Here is a 24,907-nt window from a genome sequence, read left to right on the forward strand (position 1 = left end):
GTGATTTTTTTTCTGGCGCTTCTAATTCTCGATAGAGAATTATCATTTGCCTAAGACCAATTCACCGGGAATGGGTCCGATATTGTCAGATCTTCGGAAGCTAAGCTGGGTTGAGAATGAATGGGTAGTGCTTGGATGCAAGACTACTATCCACAGGTTGTTATAGATTGCCAGTTCACGTGGAGTGAGGGCAGTGCAGAAATATGCAATCCCCTAGTGAAAATGTAAACAGGTTGGTTATTGAGACACAATACAATGTGTACAACTGGGTAATACTTCATCATTAGATCTCCTTTGCCAGTACCAAAGTATAATAATAGTGTTTTCCCCCTTTTTTTCTGACAACAAAACTGAAACCTTTTTTACAAGGAATCACGTGTGCAATAACCACAATACTTGTGGTCAAAATGCAAAAAACACACTGATAATATATGCATTGTCCTTGAAACTGATTGGTCCACACCAGATACGGCTTTCTTTTGAGCCTCGTCTCAATTGTTGCTAGACCAGAGGACGCCAAAAGGCGTACAGCTCAAAGACAATGCCACTATCAAAGTAATGAGGGCTCGGGTTAAGCAACTACATTATTACACCTCCTTTGTCAGTACCAAAATATAATAATAGGGTTTTTCCCCTTTTTTTCTGGCATCAAAACTGAAACCTTTTTACAATTAATCATGTGTGCATTAACCACAATACCTCCACTCTGCAAAGGTGTTCGACACGGCGTTGTTGCCCAGTCTTATTCTATTTTCAACATATATTAACACAATAGCGTCAATTGATCTCGTCGTAAAATTTCGATGCCATGCCCACAATATGAGTCACGATACTCCCGGATCTTCAGAAGACAATGTTCAGCTAAAAATACAATATTACTTTACAACCCCAGTCTTTAAACGCGTATTAACCTTGAAACTCCACCAGAATGCAAACACGACAATATATATTCTTAGGTCTTTCGGTAAAGTCACGTTGAAAGAGAAATAAAAAAATAATAATAAATATATTAAACAATACATATATTTTATATATATTTTATTATTTTGTGTCCCTTCAACATGACTTTACCGAAAGAGCTAAGAATATGAATTACTGCAGTCACGAAAGCTTTAAATCACGACAATATATGTTACTCATGAGCTCCAACTCTTCTACATCTCAGAACCATTGCACGTGGCACATAACCACTCTGTGCAGCACTTGAGCTTGTTTCCGCGTGAGTATCTTTGTGTTTCTGGCGTGACTTTTATCTCACCGTGTAACATAACCTCACCTACTGTAAACAGTAGTTATCTCTGACATATAACCGTGTCTTTTGATTTAAAGCTTTCGTGACTGCAGTAATTCATATTCTTAGCTCTTTCGGTAAAGTCACGTTGAAGGGAAGCAATAAAATAATAAAATATGTATAAAACAATAAAAAAATATTTTATTGTTTCCCTTCAACGTGACTTTACCGAAAGAGCTAAGGATATAACCGTGTCTGTTTACACCATCGTGCAATAATCCCCATAAATATACGCAAATGTTTCTGTAACTTCATTACACGAGGAACGTTGTTTTAAAAATAATTTGTCGGAGCCAACTTTATTAGAGGAAGGAAACAAAGTATTATTTATTTAATGTTTGTGCACTTTTATGTTCTGTAATGCAGTTATTTTTGTGCTGATTTCTGTTTGTTTCATAGTTGTACTTCGTTTTCTATTACTACTTTTGCCATGTTGGTGACTCGTGCACATGAGGCTATCCTGATTTCACGTGGTTAACCAACATACACTTGCAATCATTAAGTGAACATTCTGTTATCGTCACTGGGCAGTGTACGGCGACTGACGCAGCAGCCGCACCCCATCGTCGTTGTCGATTCCTTGTTAGGGGCGGTCCATAAATGACGTCACGCACCTGGGGGGTGGGGGGGGGGTCAGACATCATTTGTGACGATGTGTGACGAGGGGGGGGGGTTGAGAAATGTGACGTCACATAAAAATGCGCAACTTTAAATAAATATAGATAACACGTTCTACTTAATGAAACATACTTTTTAAAGAAATGTTTTCTCCTACAACATCAGAGTGCAGCGGCACATTAAATACGCACTACAATGACAATAGTTTAAAGCGATTTGAAGCATGTTTTATTTGGTTTTGGGGGGTGGGGGGAAGAGCTTTGTGACGTCATATTTGAGGGGGGGTCTGACTTTTTGTGACGCGGTGTGACGAGGGGGGGGTCAAAAATCGTCCAAAATCGCGTGACGTCATTTATGGACGGCCCCTTAGCTCCTCGAAGACCGATCCGATGTCTTACACTTGTTATCCTGACGAACCGGACTTGCCCAAGTCTCTCATGGCAGCCTCCAGCGTGTCTTGATTCAATATTCGTTTACCTGAAGGGTTCCAATTGTGAATTATTTTGCCAGTTAAATTTTATCCTTCATCCTTAATTCATGCGCTGCGCGCGTCAGTCTTATGGGGCCGTCCATAAATGACGTCACGCGATTTTTGACCCCCCCCCTCGTCACACCGCGTCATAAAAAGTCAGACCCCCCCTCAAATATGACGTCATAAAGCTCTGCTTCAAATCGCTTTAAACTATTGCCATTGTAGTGCGTATTTAATGTGGCGCTGCACTCTGATGTTGTAGTAAAAAAACATGTATTAAAACGTCTATTAATTAAGTAGAACGTGTTGTCTGTATTTATTTAAAGTTGCGCATTTTGATGTGACGTCACATTTCTCACCACCCCCCCCCCCCCCTCATCACACATCGTCACAAATGTTTGACCACCCCCCCCCCTAGGTGCGTGACGTCATTTATGGACGGCCCCTTAGGTCGGAGAGAGACCGCACTTTTATCTACAGCGTAAAAGTTTTATTTTTTATAACGTACGTGAAAAAAATAAAGAATGTTACACACGGACATCGTTATTTGTTCGATTTTATACATTTCAACCTATAACACCCTGCCTCTGAGCTCGCTACACGTTAATCCGTTTCTAAATTCTCACGTCGGCACATTCTCTCCATCGCTACCGGACACACCCAATAGTCCGGCTCGGCTCTGCACTCACTGTTTTGCATGTCCCCTCCACCCACGCCACTGGTACACGGCGACTCTTTTCTGTTCAAGCCCAGTAGGCATCTATAACTTCTCTATACTCGGTGCTTGTGTCTTCGGCTTTCTGTCTCTGCGCACACGCAAGAAACGTGGTCCACGCAATAATTAGTGCAACCAAAGTGTCTGCACACTTCTCCGATCTCCATCCTGTTTGGCTCAGATCTTTTTTGCTATCCTTTAACATCCTGCCTATCATGTCCCTTGCCTTAGCCCTCAGTGCTGCTGCTTCCCTTTGGTTGATGCTCCCTCTTGCCCCACACCCCCCTCGCTAACACCCCCATTAACATTACCCTCTCCTGCCTTGGAGGCACCAAAGCATAAAAAGACCCTCCTCCACCAATGGGTAAAGGTAATACACATACTCTTGGGTTCTTTCGGTAACGTCACGTAAGTAGAAATAAAATTAAACAAATCACGACGTTTCGATCGCAACACAAGCAATTTCATCACCCACAGCAAGAAAAAATGGTGAAGTAGGCGAGAGAGCTGCCGTGGCAAGAGGTAATACACATGTAGTAGTATTTATGTTGTTAATACCGAAATGATCATATGAAAGAACAAAGTCATACTTTTCTTAGTATAAAAAGGATTTTAAAAGGTTATGACCTTGGCCCTGTGTACATGTACATCCCATGTGTTTATCCATTCCTGGATAAGCAACCTCCCCGTGCCGTTTTGGTTGTCAGAGTTATTTGGCCGTTCTTCGCCACTGGTCAGTGTGTGGGGTGTGAAGGTGGGGAGCATGGTAATGTACAACAATGTGGTTTTTTCCCCCGCCTTACTCTCTACTGCTCACAGAGTACCCCTGCAGTAGCTGCTAACGCCTGTTTCTACATGGTGGTAGGCGATTGTAGAAATCGCCTTCTCTCCGTTGGGGAATCTCGAGTCCGTTTGACTTTTTAAAGCACGTCATAAAACTCACCTATTTGTACAGGCTTTCCCCATTTACTTGGGATTTCAAAAAAACAAACCCAAATTGTATTAATTATCTTTTCCTGTTGTCTGATTTGATTACTGTGTTATTATTATCATTCGCTGTGATCGTAGTTTGATTTTCATCTTGTCTGCATTTCGAGTCGTGGTTCTTGTTATTATCAATGAGATCTTCTCTCAAAACTGCTCTAGAGGAGTTGTACACCCCTAGCTGCCACTGCTATTTATTGGCGTAAAATAAAATAAAATGTTTTTGCTCCGGATGACGCTGCAAAGTATTATCTGTATTTTGGTGTAGCGTGCTGATCTTAAAGGTGCATTGAAAAATGTGATACTCCGACCGATGCTTCTGTTGTTGTGGAGTAACTCATGCAGCCAGCTATGGCTCTAGGATTTGGTGTTACATGTTATTTACGTAGTTTATTGTAAAAATTCGGTCACAGTCTCTATGATCACTGCTACGTTGCAATTATGGCTTTATTTTTTGGTGATTTCGAAAACGATTTTGGTTTGGACATGTTTGTTTTATTGTAGTACGGAGTTAGACTGATGGCCTTAATCTAAGTTTTCATGTGGTTGTTGTTGTTTGACTTGCATCCCAATGGGATTTCTTGCACACAGCGTTGGTGTACGGTGCTTTTTTTCAGGAATATTTTTGCTGTTTTTTTCATAGATTTTCTGTTTGCCCAGTCACGTAGTCACTTTAAGATGTTTTCTTGTTCGTGTTTTTGTTTTTTGTTTGTTGTGGCTGCACCCGATTCAAGAGCCGAATGGCTCACAGGGCTATACCAAAAATATAAAAAATATAAAAAAAATCAGTGGCTTTGTGTTTTGCTTTCATTTTATCTATATTCTTGAATCGTTTTTTCAATTATTTTATGTACAGCACTTTGAGATATGTCGATATGACAGACGCTTTATAACATTTTGATTATTATTTTCCAAGCACTCCGGAGGATTAGGTTAATAGGATCACACCATATACTGTAGCTGCCAAACTTTGACCTTGATAGTCTGAAAATTGGGCACGTGTTCGGGTGGCAGGAATTGATTTGTACCGAGATCTGGCACCAATATTGCGTTCATCTTTATTTCAGTAGACTTCACCGTTTGGATAGACTTAAGCCCGATCGAGACGTACCTCTGTGATCGGTCTGTGGAAAAGGCGGACACTCTCTATACGTAGCGCACTGAAAATGTGAATTGTCAGGTGTAGGAAGCTATACGCTGTAGGGGAAAACCCCTGGTGTGGGTGTGGTTCAGATTTGCATGATGTTCTATGAGTCAAAATGTCATAACATAGGCTGCGTTATGCAGTTCGGAGCTGGCAAAATTGTGCGCTCTCTGGGTCATTCAGTTGTAAGAAAACGTTAATATTCACAGAAAAGTAAATTAGTAGCACGGGGAAAATTTACCGGGATTCGAAAGTAATTCCCGCGACTGATATTCATATGCAAAGTTTAGTTTTGTTCACAATTCTATTTATGGTGGTGGACTGTCCACTCGTTAAATGCAGATTGCTTCACTGCTTTGCAAGAATGACTGAGGCACAATCAATCTTCATCGCAGTCACAGCTCTTGTCTCAGTGGATGGAGCAAGCCTCATTCTCCAAATACCAGCTGGAGCTCGTTCAACCGGCTCTGTTATGGCAATCCATTGATGCTGTGGGTGTGAAATGCTCACAACTGAATTTTTACATTTTTGTTCTATATTTTTGTTAACGACCGTGTTTCATTGCAAGTAATTCTCACCGATGAAACATAAAGCGTTCTTATTTTTTATTATTGGTTTGTTACTTTTCATGATCAAGTTAAGGTTTCCAATAGCACTTCATCCCATTTACGTCTGGCTTGATTTCATTAACGTAATGTTGGCTATCTTCAGCAGCTGACCAAGGTACATATTCTATCCGTTCTGCTTCTGTCATTTTGTTGACTGAGGTCACTCTTGCAAGTGATAATTTATCATGGCATCTTCTCGTCTGGGATAAAAAAGTGTAACTTCAACATGACAGTTTTTTTATGTTGTGTGTTCCGTTGTTTTACTCTCATTCTTTTACAGAGTTCTGTTGTATTCCATCTTCAGTTTCACATCGAAGTCTCTTTGTGAGACTTCCTCAACACGTATTTTGACGTATTTTGTTCTCAGTTTGTTTTCTTATACCTCTCCACCCTCCCCCACCCCCTTCTGCCATCTTTGTTTTTTAGGCATGTTTGTGTATGGGGCAAGATGTTAACTATCTTGCCTGGTATGCACGGGGTCGTGGGTTGGATACCAATGTACATTTGGAGTGGTCGCGTGGATTTTTTGTCCTCCGGTTTTTCCCTCGACATTTAGAAACATGCGTTTAGAATACTTGGCTTCTTTATATTTCCACGTGATAAGCCACTTCGTTGAGCTGTCATTCGTGGTCATGCCGCTTCTGAAAAAGATCTATATAGCTCAGTGGGCCTTACCTGGCAAAATAAAATAAAATAGTTAAAATAGTTTGAGTTTCGTTTGGGTATATTACGTTTCATTGTCAAGTTAATGTTTTCAAAAGCATGTTAACCCACTGACGTTTGCCTCAATTTAATTCGAACGTTTTTTTGCCAATTATCATATATGGGTGGTGACGTTGTTACAGAGATTCGCGCTTCGATTCTGGTGAATATTGACCATAAACTATGCGTCATCTGTCTCAGTGACATTATTCAACATGAGCAGGCCATTGCGTGCTTACAGTTCAATTTGTTTTTAATCGCCCACAAATTAATGAATTGGGAGAACATATCAGAAAATCATCCCCTAATATGAAACTCCTGCAGCACTGTTGTAACTACATAGCACCTTTCTGATAAGCTTGCATTATAATGGCATGAATACCAAATATAGGAATGATTTAATGTTATGTTCAGTTGTGTTTTACAACTGAGTCCTTTTATAACACGTAGGCTTTCGCGACCAATATCAGATCACGTAAATAATAATTGCGTCATTAAAACCCGCTACCACCCGAGACAGCCAATTAGTAAGGGTTGTCTTATAAACAGAACGTGCCATTTCGTCACTAGTGTAATGACTAACTGGCTGCCACCAACTTGCGCCCGAGGCGAACCACCCCCAAACCCCAAGGGCAGATCTAGGCTGAGGTTTTTTTTGGGAAACTGGGAAACACTTTGCCCCTCTTTCCGTTCAATGTATTTAAGCATATATATTTTTTAAAGAGGTGTAATGAGCGGCTTCCGCGACACGTCGTGTAGAGGGTACTTATTTTATTTCTAACACTGGGCACAACGCAGGCCAACCTTATCCTTCTCACTCTGAGTAAGCATAATAGCATATTTAACGTCGGATCTCTTGAGCAAGGGCATGCAGGTTGTGCCTGTAGGGCGTTGGTAGTCCCATAGACGTGAGGTATTTTCCACCAATGGAGTGCAGTTTGTCCTGAAGGAGGATGAGGGCCTGTTTGAAGATGACATCAGAAAAGTTGACGTCGAGGTTTATATTTTGTCATTGAGCTCCGTGGAGGATATCCTCACTCGTGCCCTCTTTGTATTTTTGCCAGAGTCCCATGGGGGTTAGATGGGCTGCAAACTTGAAGATGTATGCAGAAGATCAATGTCAGTTGGAAAGGGGACTGACCAACAGAAGCTTCTGTCATAGCTTCATGAAGATGGTGATCATGCGCAAGAATTTCACGAAGATTGCAAGCTTCCCTGTATGCTTGACAGACAACTCCTTCCACTGTTTATCGGTCTTGGAAAGATGTGTCCCCTTTGGCAACATGGAGAAGCATTGGGAGAAAGTAGCACTGCTGATTGTTGGGATGAACTGTGTAGACTCGTCCCAAGGCATCCGATTCACCCTCAGCAGCACGTCGCTTCAAGGTTTTTTTGCAGTCCGTGTATAGTAGGAGGGAACTTAATGGTAGAGCAGGTTGGCAGCAAATGGGTCACTTGGGCATAAAACAAAGAACGCCATAAGGGTGGTGTCTTGTGGAGACAGGGCCTGTTGTTGGGCATTTCCTTTTGTGACGTAGATGCGTTGACCATTTTGGAGGTGAAGTGCAGTACTACGTATCAGTAAATCGCATGACGTGAGCAATCGAAACAATAGAAATGCATCGAAGAAATAAGCTGAAATAAGTGTAAATTAAATAGCAGCAGTACGCACAGGTAAGTTGAGAAGTAGGCTACAGTCTAGTTTATAGACTGCCAGTACGCCGACCCAATGACATAAGCCTTGCTACAGTCGACAAAAAGCAGGCAATACGGGCAGCAGCTGAAACAGCAGAAGACAGTCGACATGAAAGGCTGGCATTACACTGAGTGAGATAAAGAAGCAGGCAACAGATTATAGACTGGCATGCATTAATAATGGGCAAAAGCAAAATTAGCAGTGTAGATAATAGAGTGGCAGTGCACTAACGTTAATTAATTAGCACGCAGCAGGCGACATAACAGACTGGCAGTACACCGTTGCAGTGTCATACAAACACAGCTGATTATCCAACCTATTAGTTTCATAATAGTAAACAATGAAACTGAGTTGTGATCTGCACACAAACATTATTATTGTAATATCTGCCAACGTATGAGTTTCATAATAGTAAACAATGAAACTGAGTTGTGATCTGCACACAAACATTATTATTGTAATATCTGCCAACTTATGAGTTTAATAATAGTAAACAATGAACCTGAGTTATTATGTGCACACAAAGATTATTATTGTAATATCTGGCAACGTATTTGTTTTATAATAGTAAGCAATGAACCTGAGTTATTATCTGCACACAAACATAATTATTGTAATATCTGGCAACGTATTTGTTCCATAATAGTAAGCAATGAACCTGAATTATCATGTGCACACAAACATTATTATTGTGATATTTGTCAAGTGATTTGTTTAATAATCGTAAACAATGAACCAGAGTTATTAGCGTAAGAAGCAAGGAAATTTGTACTTAGCATAGCCGTGGTGAGGTCTAGTCCCGTGTGGAGCCCCCGTCCTGGCCTACATTGTCGAGGCGGCTGAGGTGGCACGTTGTCAGGCTGGGGGCTGGGCCGCTACCCTCGCACCCCCCACCATCCCCCCACCCATGCAATAATAATGCTATCTAAGCAATATAATATAATCTATGGACTCTGTAGTATTAACTGCACGCAACGTGTTGGGGGGGGGGGGGCGAAGAGGACATGACACTGTGAAGAAATAGCCGCAGCGTAATGTGTATATTTATTGCATGTGAAACGCGTAAAAGAAAATGTCCCCCGTGAGCTCGACCGAACGCGTATCACTTGGTAGGGTCCGCCCCCCCCCCCCCCCCCACGCAATTGGCGTGAGTTGGTACGGTCGAAGTCGCACAATAAATAAATAAAAATCCCACTAAATCGCTAATTTAACTAATTTTAAGGTGACGGATGTGGAAAAGGAATAGCCTATTCCCACCGCGGGGCTTAGGGTATGCTGCCTGGCAAAAATTTTTGGACCTAAACCCCACGATTCGGGAGCCAAATCCTTCGCAAGCGCGCGCAGACTTTTATATATAAACAAGAAAGAAAAAAGAGAAGAAAGAAGAAGATTAAATCCCACAGTTCACAGATCATACAAACCAACGGTATTGATTATCTGATTTTAACATAACTTTTTATGGTAGTTTGTTCATACGGTCGATCAGACTGCTGTGTTAAATCGCTGTTTAAAACTGCAGGTACACACTGGACTTTGGAGGCAACACTATTTATTATCTAAACACAACGGGTAACTCTTAACATTAACAGGTTAACGACATAGGGTGGTAACCACCGTTCCTAACTTAGCTAACACACGGGGATTCTACATTTCTGGACCGGAGACCGAGGGTCGTAGATGGTAGCTCCATCCCAGACTTGACAGAGCAGAACAGCCCAGCTCTCCGTCCACACCCCGCGTATAACCAGTCCGGCGTGGCCGGCTCCGCCCCAGGCCACGCCCCCCTTCACGATCCTTCGGGAAGGCCCGAGCCCTCAACCACGTGACCCCCCTGGGGCCCCTGGCCCCCCTTTATCCGGTCACGTGTCCTGTTGGGTTCACGCGGAGTGTCACGGCCTGACACGACCTCCGTGACACCCGCCTACAGCCCCGATACTGAGCCACAGTAGTGTCGTTCTACTACACTACGAATGCAAACGATTATTGTCCTGGATCGAGACAGTCACTTCATGATCAAGTGGCGCGCCCTCATTTATCTTTCTTTGATCGGCTAAGCGCTGCTTTTACGTCAGTTCGCTGTTACTTCAGTTCATTGTTCAAGTCTGCTTTTATTTCAGTCCGATTTTATCGTATTACAGCGCCGTTTCCAGGTGTGCGTCACTCCCTTGGTCGCATCTACGGTGACAATTCCTAGTGCTCATTCCGGTGCAGATGGAATCTCCATTAATTCTACTCTCATACCGATACCATACCTGTCCAACCCCTTATTAGTGCGTACATTATTACAGACCAATTCAGACCTTATTGGTCACCCCGTGACATTATAAATCTTAAAGTTCATCCTACAAAATCCCATCACAAGGGAGAAACACAACCAAATGGACAATTTTATATTTGCCCGTATTGAAACGTCTGTACGCCATATGGACCTGAAAAATAAGTTTCCCTGTATAATATGGGTAAACTGTATGGGTTGACAGGTATGCGATATCGCGATGCTCATGCGTACCCATAAATCACAGCAGTGGCCCGGAAATCACTCGACTATTGTGCGTGCAAATCAGGCTTTGTTCGTGCCCACTTTGAGCACAGCCGTACAACAACTTACGTTGCCTGCCGGCAGGGACGATTATAATAGCACATTTTTAATAGAGCAGAGAGGTTTCCAGGTTGAGCAGGCTAAATCAGAATCTGACTATTTACACTGGCGGAATCTGATGTGCTAATGATGCTCTTTTGGATGAAGACGTAGAATGCATAGCGGTATTGTCGTGGTAAGTTTGCGACTGGTTTATGAGTTTTAGAAATGGATGTACGGACACAACATTGTATTTGAAGCAACCTACAGGTTTCTTTTACGAATTGAGATGGCTCTATCACAATGACAGCGAGAGTAACACCGGGAAGTCAAGCTTCACAGCAGCAATGACAACGCATATCGAGAATTCCAGACACTCCCAGTCAGTTCAAGTGTCAGTGCTGAGCAGGTTTAGCGAGCTTCAGTTGGCCCTGGTGGAATGATGTTTGTCCGTTCACAGATTAGACGGATTATGCAATGACAGCCATTCCAGGATTGCACTGATGCAGTCTGTTTCAAGGCTCAATATAATCGTGAACACAAATAAATGTTGCATGCTGAGGAATACTTGAGTAGTTTGTACTCCAGTGATTTTTTTCTGGCGCTCCTAATTCTCGATAGAGAATTATCATTTGCCTACGACCAATTCACCGGGAATGGGTCCGATATTGTCAGATCTTCGGAAGCTCAGCTGGGTAGTGCTTGGATGCAAGACTACTATCCACTAGTTGTTATAAGTTGCCAGTTCACGTGGAGTGAGGGCAGTGCAGAAATATGCAATCCCCTAGTGAAAATGTAAACAGGTTGGTTATAAACTATTGAGACACAATACAATGTGTACAACTGGGTAATACTTCTTCTGACTCCACTCTACAAAGGTGTTCGACACGGCGTTGTTGCTCAGTCTTATTCTATTCTCAACATATATTAACACAATAGCGTCAAATTGATCTCGTCATAAATTTCGACGTCATGCCGACAATATGAGTCACGATACTCCCGGATCTTCAGAAGACAAAGTGAAACTAAAAATACAAGATTACCGTATTTTCCCGCATATAACCCGTGGGGTAAACTACTTTTTACAAACAAAACAAAACCCTGCGGGGTATATGAAGGTGCGGGCTATGCCAAAAATATTTTACACATGTGACATGTCATAACTCATATTCTTAGCTCTTTCGGTAAAGTCACGTTTAAGGGAAACAATAAAATAATAAAATATATATGAAACAATAAAAATTCTCATGACGTTTCGACCATAATACAAACGGTCATCATCAGGTGTGAAAACGAACGACAAGAAACATTTGAAAGAAGTGGCGGTTTGCATTTTATTATTTTATTTTTAAACGGTGTTTGTATTTATTCATTTAAAAAACGTTAGCACCACGGGCAGCGATTTGGCAGTTTGTTTAGAAGGACGAGTCCATCTATGTTCTGAAAAGAGGAGGGGGAAGACAAAAAATTAATGTATGCTGTCTGAAAGCCACCGTAAACGTGAACAATCAATTAAGACCTAAAATGGTTTATCAAATCCTTCCAATGATTGCTAAGCCAGCATCCATCTTCTCGGTTGAAATTGTCTCTGTGCTTGTATATGTGGATAGCCTCATGAACGAATATCTCATGGTAGTCAGATGACTTACAAAGAACCTCTGTCTTGGAGAAGTCAATGTCATGTGAGCCTACTGAATTATAACAATGATCTGCCACGGCCAAGGTGTTGGTCCTACCATGTTTAAGGTCTGCTTTGTGTTCACGAATGCGGTCCAAGACATAGCGTTTGGTTTCTCCAATGTAACTACTACCACAGAAGCAACTTAGTTTGTAGACACCAGGGTACTGTATGTCCGGAATCACATATTTTACAGACGGAACCAGATCACGGATTTTACGTAATGTGTTGAAACGGACCTGGATCTTGTGTTTATTCAAGATTTTGGAGATCTTTTTTTGTGATCCCCGCAATGTAGGGTAAAGTGATGGTTTTGAAAGGCTCCTCAAGAGGGTCCTTCTTCATGGTTTGAGTGATAGCTTTGCGGATTGTATAGTCGGAGTAACCATTAGCCTTAAGAGCTTGGTGTACATGCTTGAGTTCACTGCCTATGTGTTCCTGGTCAGATATGCATTGGGCTCTATGGTACAGAGTCTTGATGAGAGAATTCTTCTGTGATGGATGGTGGTGGGAATCCGGTTTCAGATAAGCATCCATATGGGTAGCTTTCCTGTAGACAGTGGCTCATTGAACCATCAGGTCTCTTTTTTGTCTGAAATCCTGCGTCCTTTTACTGGAAAAACCACCTCTATGGTACAAAATTCTACTCACCCGGTATCGACAATCAAGGGTATTTCCCTATCGCCAGATGACCTGTTTGTCAGTTATGATGTAGTTTCCTTATTCACCAAAGTTCCTGTACCTGACACCATCGGCATCATTGAAGACTTGGTTCATCATGGACTAAACACTGAGGTACCACCCCTGGTGAGACACTGCTTAACCAATACATACTTCACTTGGAATTGAACTTTCTATAAACAAACTGAGGGCACTCCAATGGGCTCGCGCCCATCTCCGGTTATAGCTAACATTTTCATGGAGAAATTTGAGACTTACGCCATCCAGACTGCCACTCTGCGCCCAACCTTATGGAAGAGGTACGTGGATGACACTTTTGTCATCTGGCCACATTGCCGGCCTGCTCTAGACCAATTCTTCGACCACATCAATTCCATACACCCAGCCATCAGATTTACCATGGAAGTCGAAAAAGATGGCAAGCTACCTTTTTTGGATGTCCTAATAAAAAATAGACCTGATAGTTCAATGAGCCACTCTGTCTACAGGAAAGCTACCCATACGGATGCTTATCTGAAACCGGATTCCCACCACCATCCATCACAGAAGAATTATTTCATCAAGACTCTGTACCATAGAGCCCAATGCATATCCGACCAGGAACACATAGGCAGTGAACTCAAGCATGTACACCAAGCTCTTAAGGCTAACGGTTACTCCGACTATACAATGGTTACTCCGACTATACAATCCGCAAAGCTATCACTCAAACCATGAAGAAGGACCCTCTTGAGGAGCCTTTCAAAATCATCACTTTACCCTACATTGCGGGGATCACAAAAAAAGATCTCCAAAATCTTGAATGAACACAAGATCCAGGTCCGTTTCAACACATTACATGAAATCCGTGAACTGGTTCCGTCTGTAAAAGATGTGATTCCGGACACACAGTACCCTGGTGTCTACAACTAAGTTGCCTCTGTGGTAGTAGTTACACTGGAGAAACCAAACGCCATGTCTCGGACCGCATTCGTGAACACAAAGCAGACCTTAAACATGGTAGGACCAACACCTCGGCCGTGGCAGATCATTGTTATAATTCTGTAGGCTCACATGACATTGACTTCTCCAAGACAGAGGTTCTTTGTAAGCCATCTGGCTACCATGAGAGATTCGTTCATGAGGCTATCCACATATACAAACACAGAGACAATTTCAACCGAGAAGATGGATTCTGGCTTAGCAATCATTGGAAGGATTTGATAAACCATTTCAGGTCTTAATTGATTGTTCACGCTTACGGTGGCTTTCAGACAGCATACATTAACTTTTCGTCTCCCCCCTCCTCTTTTCAGAACATAGATGGACTCGTCCTTCGAAACAAACTGCCAAATCGCTGCCCGTGGTGCTAACGTTTTTTTTTAAATAAGTAAATACAAACACCTTTTAAAAATAAATAAATGCAAACCGCCACTTCTTTCAAATGTTTCTTGCCGTTGGTTTTCACACCTGATGATGACCGGTTTTGTTATGGTCGAAACGTCGTGAGAATTTTAATTGTTTTATATATTTTATTATTTTATTGTTTCCCTTAAACGTGACTTTACCAAAAGAGCTAAGAATATTAATTACTGCAGTCACGAAAGCTTTAAATCAAAAATGTCATAACTCGTTTAATTTTTTCATTATAGGTCTATCCACTTACCTTTGACTAAAGCACTGCTGAATAAACCACTCACACTAAAATTGCACAGGTTATCACGCTTTAAATGATTCTAATTGTTTTTTTACAATGAAACGACAATGTTTGAATTGGGCGCACTTTGTTTACCAGCGACGGGAGAGCTGGGGGGGGAGAGAGGTGGGGGGGGATGGGGGGTGGGGCAGAGCAAGATCTGTGGTAGTGACGAGAGAGCTGGGGGAAGAGAAAGGTGGGGGGTTGGGGGCGAGGCAACGGCGTTACCGTAGTGCCGCGATTGTCTGCGCAGTGCACAATCTACCAGTGCTAAAACTGTACTTTCTTATCTACCAGTTATGTGTTACATATTTATTGTATATTTACTTTTGTAACTTTTTTTACTGTTTCATGTTCACTCATTTCCGGTTAGTTTGTTTTCTTTGTGCACTTTATGATTTAAATGTTAACAAATGATAATGGAATGTATTACAAATGTAAACTTCGTATTAATATGATGGAATTAAGCTGCGGTAAAGACGTTAAAGATATGAATGCATTTGGGGTATATGGAGGTGCGGGCTATCTGAAATTTGTTTTACACAAAACGCAATTTTTTCGGGGTATATGCGTCTGCGGGTTATATGCGTATGCGGGCTATATGCGGGAAAATACGGTACTTTACAACCCCACTCTTAAAATGCGTATTAACCTTGAAACTCCACCAGAATGCAAACACGACAATATATGTTACTCATGAGCTCCAACTCTTCTACATTTCAGAGCCATTGCACGTGGCACATAATCACTCTGTGCAGCACTTGAACTTGTTTCCACGTGAGTATCTTTGTGTTTCTGGCGTGACTTTTATTTCACCTTGTGACACAACCTCACCTTTAGTTATCTCTGACATATAACCGTTTCTGTAACTTCATTACACGAGGAACGATGTTTTAAAAATAATTTGTCGGAGCCAACTTTATTAGAGGAAGGAAACAAAGTATTATTTATTTAATGTTTGTGCACTTTTCTGTTCTGTAATGCAGTTGTTTTTGTTCTGATTTCTGTTATTTTTGCTCCTATTTCTATTTGTTCGCTGTGTGACGATGGGGGGGGGGGGTCAAAAATCGTCCAAAATCGCGTGACGTCATTTTTGGACGGCCCCTTAGCTCCTCGAAGACCGATCCAATGTCTTACACTTGCTATCCTGACGAACCGGACTTGCCCAAGTCTCTCATGGCTGCCTCCAGCGTGTCTTGATTCAATAGTCGTTTACCTGAGGGGTTCCAATTGTGAATTATTTTGCCAGTTTAATTTTATCCTCCCTCTATAATTAATACGCTGCACACGTCAGTCATAATCAAATGACTTAGGGGCCGTCCATAAATGACGTCACGCGATTTTGGACGATTTTTGACCCCCCCCCCCCTCGTCATACGGCGTCACAAAAAGTCAGACCCCCCCTCAAATATGACGTCACAAAGCTCTGCCCCCCCCCCCCAAAACCGTATTAACATGCTTCAAATCGCTTTAAACTATTGTCATTGTAGTGCGTATTTAATGTGGCGCTGCACTGATGTTGTAGTAAAAAAACATTTATTAAAACGTCTATTTAAGTAGCACGTGTTGTCTATATTTATTTAAAGTTGCGCATTTTGATGTGACGTCACATTCTCACCCCCCCCCCTCGTCACGCATCGTCACAAATTTATGACCCCCCCCCCCCCCAGGTGCGTTACGTCATTTATGGACGCCCCCTTAGGTCGGAGAGAGACCGCACTTTTATCTATAGCGTAAAACTGTTTTTTTTTTATAACGTACGGAGGAAATAAAGAATGTTACTCACGGAGATCGTTATTTGTTCGATTTTATACATTTCAACCTATAACACCCTGCCTCTGAGCTCGCTACACGTTAATCCGTTTCTAAATTCTCACGTCGGCACATTCTCTCCATCGCTACCGGACACACCCAATAGTCCGGCTCGGCTCTGCACTCACTGTTTTGCATGTCCCCTCCACCCACGCCACTGGTACACGGCGACTCTTTTCTGTTCAAGCCCAGTAGGCATCTATAACTTCTCTATACTCGGTGCTTGTGTCTTCGGCTTTCTGTCTCTCCGCATAAGCAAGTAATGTGGTCCACACAATAATTAGTGCAACCAAAGTATCTGCACACTTCTCCGATCTCCATCCTGTTTGGCTCAGATCTTTTTGCTATCCTTTAACATCCTGCCTATCATGTCCCTTGCCTTAGCCCTCAGTGCTGCTGCTTCCCTTTGGTTGATGCTCCCTCTTGCCCCACACCCCCCCCGCTAACACCCCCATTAACATTACCCTCTCCTGCCTTGGGGGCACCAAAGCATAAAAAGACCCTCCTCCACCAATGGGTAAAGGTAATACACATACTCTTGGGTTCTTTCGGTAACGTCACGTAAGTAGAAATAAAATAAAATTAAACAAATCACGACGTTTCGATCGCAACACAAGCAATTTCATCACCCACAGCAAGAAAAATGGCGAAGTAGGCGAGAGAGCTGCCGTGGCAAGAGGAAATACACATGTAGTAGTATTTATGTTGTTAATACCGAAATGATCATATGAAAGAACAAAGTCATACTTTTCTTAGTATAAAAAGGATTTTAAAAGGTTTTCACCTTGGCCCTGTGTGCATGTGTAGTAGTCGTGTATGGAGACGGAGTCGTAATAGGAAGCAACACATTTATTTTATATCTTTAACAACACTCACTAGGACTTAACACGAAGAGGTAATGGCCCCTTCCACCCACACCCCTGTGGAGGTACAGCCTCCGGGCTATCTATCCTAGCCACTGACCTACTCCTATAGCCCTCCGGCTGGCTGGAGCTAAGGAGGCTGACCCACCGCTGGGACCGGTGGATCTCTGACCACTGGCCCGGCCAGACCAGGTCCTTAGAAGGACGTTGGGCTGAGGGAACCTCAGGGTCCTAGCCTCTCGACCACTGGCACTGCACTGAGCCCCGGCCCTCCGAAGGACGCCGGGGCTTGGGGTCCAGGGTCTCGTCGCCAGGTGGCTCCTCGACTTCGGCTTGAGGTGAACTGAACTCTGCTCTCAGGAGCCCGCCTTTTATACGATTCCCCACCGAGGGGCGGGGTTCTGAGGGATCACAGATACCCCACAGCCCCCTCCCCTCAGGAGGGGTTCTGGCCACAGGTAGTCCAACCGATCTGTGTTTGTTTATCCCGTTTTCTGCCTAGGGGCAAGGTTCTGGGGGATCACACACACACATACTCCACAGCCTCCACCCCTCAGGTGGGGTCTTGGTCAGGGTTATCAATGACCCCACTCTGGTAGGTACTGTGTAGGGTGTGTGTTTACAGAGTAACCACCACATCACACCCCCCCCCCCCCCCTGTATAGCCCGCAGCCGTCCCGGCTGCCATAACAACAATAATCAATTTTCAACAATAAAAAACTGAACACGAACTCGTGTGGCTCCTTAACAACAACAATAGCGAAACAGTAGCAAGCCCAGTAATTTACCCCAACCCACCTGTACAAATACACACTATGAACAATATACACAAGAACCGAACCCGTCCACACGCATGTCCGACCCCCCCTGCGCCCTTAATCCCACCCGTCGACGAACGCACCGGCGGACCGAAGAAGGGACAAGGTGAGTTATTGACCGACGCATCCACAGGAGGAGGAGGCGGCGGACAGTGTGGGTAAGTGGCGACAGGGCCCTAAGAGAACCGGGGAAGTTTGGAGCGAGTCCGCTTAGCGGGATCATCATAAGGGCCAGGAGTCCCCGGTGGGGGGCTGGGAGGAGCTGGGCGATGGACCTCCAGCTTTCCAGCAGAGGCGGACGCCGGCGCTCGTGGGTCACCGCCCTGTTGGACGGCCGGTGGAGCAGCACGGCGATCCATCGGCGTGAGCATCGTCGGTGAAGTCACACCTGTAGCAACCGGGGGAGCGGCAAGACGGCATGGTGCATAGCAAGGGTCAGGAGAACCATCCCCCTGCTCATCGGACACACCACGCGCACGGCCCCTGCGAGATGAACGTGAGGTGACAGTGAGTGGCGTGATGTAGGGTTTCAGGCGTGACGGGTGAACAAACCATGAGCGCCGCCCGCACACAACCCAAACGCACTGGTCCCAAACCACCCGAACAATGTCCACCGGACCCCGCCAGGGTTTTTAGTAGGAAGTAACACGTTTATTTTATATCTTTAACAGCACTCACTAGGACTTAACATGAAGGGGTAATGGCCCCTTCCACCCACAACCTGTGGAGGTACAGCCTCCGGGCTATCTATCCTAGCCACTGACCTACTCCTATAGCCCTCCGGCTGGCTGGAGCTAAGGAGGCTGACCCACCGCTGGCACTGGTGGGTCTCTGACCACTGGCCCATCCATACCCGGTCCTTAGAAGGACGTCGGGCTGAGAGAACCTCCACACATGTACACCCCATGTGTTTATCCATTCCTGGATAAGCAACCTCCTCGTGCCGTTTTGGTTGTCAGAGTTCTTTGGCCGTTCTTCGCCACTGCTCAGTGTGTGGGGTGTGAAGGTGGGGAGCATAGTATTGTACAACAATGTGGTTTTCCCCCTGCCATAATCTCTCTACTGCTCACAGCGTACCCCTGCAGTAGCTGCTAACGCCTGTTTCTACATGGTGGTAGGCGACTGTGGAAATCGCCTTCCTGAGGCACAATCAATATTCACTGCAATCACAGCTCTTGTCTCAGTGTATGGAGCAAGCCTCATTTTCCACATACCAGCTGGAGCTCGTTCAAGCGGCTCTGCTCCTGACAATACACTTCATCCCATTCACGTCTGGCTTGATTTCATTCACGTAATGTTGGCTACCTTCAGCAGCTGACCAAGGTACATATTTTGATTTAAAGCTTTCGTGACTGCAGTAATTCATACTCTTAGCTCTTTCGGTAAAGTCACGTTGAAGGGAAACAATAAAATAATAAAATATATTGTTTTAAAATATTGTTTTAAATATATTGTTTTATATATATTATTATTTTATTGTTTCCCTTCAACGTGACTTTACCGAAAGAGCTAAGAGTATAAGGTACATATTGTATCCGTTTTGCTTTTGTCATTTTGTTGACTGAGGTCACTCTTGCAAGTAAGAATTTACCTTGGCATTTTCTCGTCTGGGAAAAGAAAACTAAAATGTAACTTAGAACTTGACAGTTTTTTGTGTTGTGTGTTCCGCTTTTTTACTCTCATTCTTTTACAGAGTTCTGTTGTATTCGATCTTCAGTTTCACATCGCAGTCTCTTTGTGAGACTTATATTGCTCAACACGTATTTTGACATCTTTTGTTCTCTGTTTGCTTTCTTAAACTTCACCCTCCCCCACCCTCCCCCACCCTCCCCCACCCCCTTCCCCCATGTTTGTTTTTAGAAATGCTTATGTATGGGGCAAGATGTTAACTACCTTGCCTGGTATGCACGGGGTCGTGGGTTGGATACCAATCCTAACGCATGTATATTTGGAGTTTTTGTGTTCCCGTGGTCTCGTGGATTTTATTGTCTGGGTCCTCTGGTTTTCCCCGCGACATTTAGAAACATGCGTTTAGAGTACTTGGCTGCTAAACATTTCCACGTGATAAGCCACTTCGCTGAGCTGTCATTCGTGGTCATGCCACTTCTGAAAAATACCTATATGACTCAGTGAGCCTTACCTTGTAAAATAAAAAAATTGTTTCAATAGTTTTGGTTTCGTTTGGGTATATTACGTTTCATTGTCAAGTGAAGGTTTTCAAAAGCAAGTCAACCCACTGAGATTTGCCTCAATTCCATTCATACATTTTTTTTGCCACTCATCAATAGCTGTTCTAAGTACATTTATGGGTGGTGACGTGGTCCAGCAAATGGTTATGTGCCGCTTGTTGCAGAGATTCGCGCTTCGATTCCGGTTAATACCGCGGGTGTATTGACCATAAACTATGCACCATCTGCCTCAGTGACATCATTCAACATTAGCAGGCCATTGCGTGCTTACACTGCAGTTCAATTTGTTTTTAATCCCCCACAAATGAATGAATTGGGAGAACACGCAAGAAAATTGTCTCCTAATGTGAAACTACTGCAGCACTGTTGTAACTACATAGCGCCTTTCCGATTGGCTTGCGTGAATACCAAATATAGGAATGATTTAATGCTATGTTCAGTTGTGTTTTGCAACTGAGTCTCTCATATAGATTGGTTTGTGACAGCTTGTATGACTTCACCGCTTTATACCGAGTGAAATGCTTTATCATTCTACAAAGGTTCAGAACAATGGTAATTTTAATTAAATGTCTTTTCTTGAAGATGATTCATAATGTGGTCAATGGAAGGGAACTTTTCCTAAAGTCTGCTTGTTCCCAGTTATTGTTATTCTGTTCCCATGATCTGTAAGGGATCTGCGAGTCACCCTCAGGCACACGCACCATGCAGACACGACATCTCCGCTCTCACGACAACACGCGCCAATCACAAGCGCGGGAATGCTCGGGACGGGGGGTCAGGGGTTAAAGGGCAGTGACGTCACCCGGACCAGGCGTGCTAGACGCGGATGTGTATTGGGAGCGGAGATTGAGGGGATATAAGGGGCTGTGGGACGTGTGTTCGAGGTTGGTCTAGGAACGAGTGTTGCTGTGCGTTGGTGAATTAAAGAAGCGCTTAAACCATTCTCCGACTCCTCTTCATTATAATCACCCAAAAATGTCTGTCCGTCCCACATGTGACGTCACTCCACATGAGGCCCACCCCCCCCCCGCGTGACGTCACTCCACATGAGGCCCACCCCAACCTTCATTAATCTTCATGAGTGGGTGGATTTTTACCCTAACGCAGAGGAAGGTCGAGCTGAATTAAATAATTTATTACGCAAAGTCGCTTCAAATATGACGTTTCTTTACAGAAAGTGACGGTAAAAAATAAATCTACGCAGCACAGTACATACATTTGATACTCCTGCTGATACTCCTGCTGTTATGGAGCGAGTCATGCTGCCAGCTATGGCTGTAAAGTTTGGTCGTACATGTTATTTTAGATCGTTTATTATTAAATATGAATCACAGTTCCTATGATCACTGTTACATTGTTTTTATAGATTTATTTTGGTGATTTCGAAAACATGTTTCAGCCATGTTTGTTGAAGTACAGAGTTAGCCTCATAACTTTAAATCTAAATTGTCTTATGGTTGTTATTGTTTGACTTGCATCCCACTGGGATTTTTGCACACAGCGTTGATGATATACGGTGTTTTTTTCTGGAAGATTTTGCTGTTTTTTCGTGGATGTTTCTGTTGCGCGTAGTCACTTTAAGATGTTCTTTGTTCATGGTTTTTTTTGTTGCGGTTGCACCCGAGTCAAGAGAGGTTCAATGATTTATTCTCGATTGAGGCGTTTATTCTGGACATCTGCATTATTTCACTCTGTTTGCCAGCGTTGTTTGGGACCTTGCTTGAGATTCTAGTATGGTGAGAGTACCATCATCTAATTTAAATTAAACGCATTGCATATTCCTATTGGGAAATATTTTCTTTCACGAGATCGTACGCTCAAGAGGTCGCTTGTGACCGGCAGCATAGAGGGGAGGAATAATGCTGCGTCTCCGCCAACCCACGCCATGGAAAGCGGGCAGAGTCCCTGCCTATGGATTACCCCCAGCCACCGCTGAGAGTCGTGATGCTGCAACCTAAAATGGTGATCGTAAGACTAAATTGTCTACTCTTGTTAACCTCATCCCACTCGACCACCTGGGTTGGTCGCTGTTCACAATGCTCAGTGCTTTCCACTTGGGGTCTCAGCACTGATTTTCTGCGTGGAGGTGACCTTAGCTAGTGCGTTCTCACACCTGTAGGTTAATTATTGTCCCGTTAAGCCTTCCACGCGCTTTCCCATAAATGAGGGATTTTCCAACAATTATTCCAGCTGAGTGTTCAAGGCAGGAACGACCCAAACACTAGCTCACGATATGTTTTGTGCCGCATATGTGGCTTGTGTACTGAGGACTATGTGATACGAGTTTAGAGTTGCATTGTTAAGTGCAATTCAGAGCGAAATATGTTTTTGGGAACTGCCAATTAGAATGTATTGTCACAATCAAGTGAAACGTTTAATAAGGCAGTTTCTTACATATGTTTTTCAACTTCACCCGTATTATTACATTGTAAGTATCTAATGTGAGAATTCGGCACCAACAACAATTACAAATGTATCGTACAATGTATGTAACTTGCTGACCTTCCCCGACTGGACATCTGTGGAAAATAACTTATCAGATTCCTCCAGGTAGGGGCCGACCGAAACTGAATTTCCGGTTTCAGCCGAAATCGAAACCAGACCGAAAGTAAAACATTGACTTTTGGCCAAACCTGAAGCCGAAACCGAAAGTTTAACTACACTTTCGGCCGAAACCGAAAGTTTAACTTCAATTTCAACCAAGACCGAAACAGAAAGGTATATAACCGAAGTTACAAAATACAAGATTTATGAAATATGTCATGATGCAATGCTACTTGAATTAAAAATAAATCTAGAACTAATCAGAGCCTGCAGTAAGAGTCGCTAAAAATAAAATATGTAGGTGTTACTTAGTAATTATATCCAAACAAACGAATGTTGTAGTTAAGAAACAACAGTTTTTCCGCATTCAACCAGACAGGCTGCCGTCTGTTGACCGGTCGTATATACATTGGCAGACCATTGTTGCGGCTATAACCTCGCTCCCAAGCTGCTGCTGCTGCTGCTGACGTGTATGTGTTTGTGTGTGTTTGTGTGTACATATATCTGGGTGTGTTTGCAGCCTATCGCATAGGATTGCCCAGCGCCGACTGACCGGCAGAGTGATAGACGTAGCATTAGCATTATATTCTAAAAATAGATCTTCGGTTGACGAATGACGACCGAAAGTCAATATCAGTTTCGTCCGAAACCGAAAGTAAATAAAAAGTAAAAAAATAATTTTCGGCCGAAACCGAAAGTATGCCGAAAAAGGCCATTTGCCAACTTTCGGCGCCGAAACCGAAACCGAATTTCGGCCGGCCTCTACAGTGAGGGAAAATAGTATTTGATCCGCTGCTGATTTTGTACGTTTGCCCACTGACAAAGAAATTCTCAGTCTATAATTTTAATGGTAGATTTATTTGAACAGTGAGAGAGAATAACAGCAAAAAAATCCAGAAAAACACATGTCAAAAATTTTATAAATTGATTTGCATTTTAATGGGGGAAATAAGTATTTGACCCCCTCTCAATCAGAACGATTTCTGGCTCCCAGGTGTCTTTTATACAGGTAACGAGCTGAGATTAGGAGCACACTCTTAAAGGGAGTGCTTCTAATCTCAGCTTGTTACCTGTATAAAAGACACCTGTCCACAAAAGCAATCAATCAATCAGATTCCAAACTCTCCACCATGGCCAAGACCAAAGAGCTCTCCAAGGATGTCGGGGACAAGATTGTAGACCTACACAAGGCTGGAATGGGCTACAAGACCATTGCTAAGCAGCTTGGTGAGAAGGTGACAACAGTTGGTGTGATTATTCGCAAATGGAAGAAACACAAAAGAACTGTCAATCTCCCTCGGCCTGGGGCTATTTTATTTGATATTGATATTTCCAAGTATTAACAGATGCTGTATTTGTGCAGTGTTTTTCCATCAGTTTTACCTCGTTCAATTCATTCAATACGTTTGGAGTCGGATGTTCACCCTGGCTCTGAAGGTTTATTGAATGCGAGGTTATCTACTCGGATAGTGGTGCAACGGAGCGCACTGCGAGGCCGAGACACAGTGTACTGTTTTGTAAACATTTGTACAATAAACCCTTGCTTTATAACGTTAGTGGCATTAGTGCTGGACACATCTTTGATGTATGTGACTACTGGTGTCATTGCCTGGTGAAGTGCATGAAAGCAATGCTCGCGATTCTGTCTATTTGAATTATTACTGGGCAGTGATGGCAAACTCCACCTTGAACGTTTGAGTCATGGCCAATGTACAGATGCTTCAAATGATTCCAAAACAATAGCAATGGGTTAAAATTAGTTCTTGGACATATGAATTGTTTCTCAGGAATGCCCTCCTGGTGACTATCTAGTGAAGTTTGACATTATTTCAGAAGTTC

General features: G+C 43.2%; 1 long non-coding RNA gene across 1 annotated transcript; it reads left to right on the top strand.

Moving 5' to 3' along the window:
• Window positions 1-2,850: 2,850 nt before the first annotated feature.
• Window positions 2,851-16,631, top strand: LOC116939618 (uncharacterized). The gene is made up of 3 exons (XR_012940832.1): window positions 2,851-3,618; window positions 15,566-15,619; window positions 16,513-16,631. It is a non-coding gene; the product is annotated as an uncharacterized LOC116939618 (long non-coding RNA).
• Window positions 16,632-24,907: the final 8,276 nt, after the last annotated feature.

The sequence above is a fragment of the Petromyzon marinus genome, chromosome 6, assembly GCF_048934315.1.
Source record: "Petromyzon marinus isolate PM22_M1 ecotype Great Lakes invasive population chromosome 6, UKy_Petmar_22M1.pri1.0, whole genome shotgun sequence".
Lineage (NCBI taxonomy): Eukaryota > Metazoa > Chordata > Hyperoartia > Petromyzontiformes > Petromyzontidae > Petromyzon > Petromyzon marinus.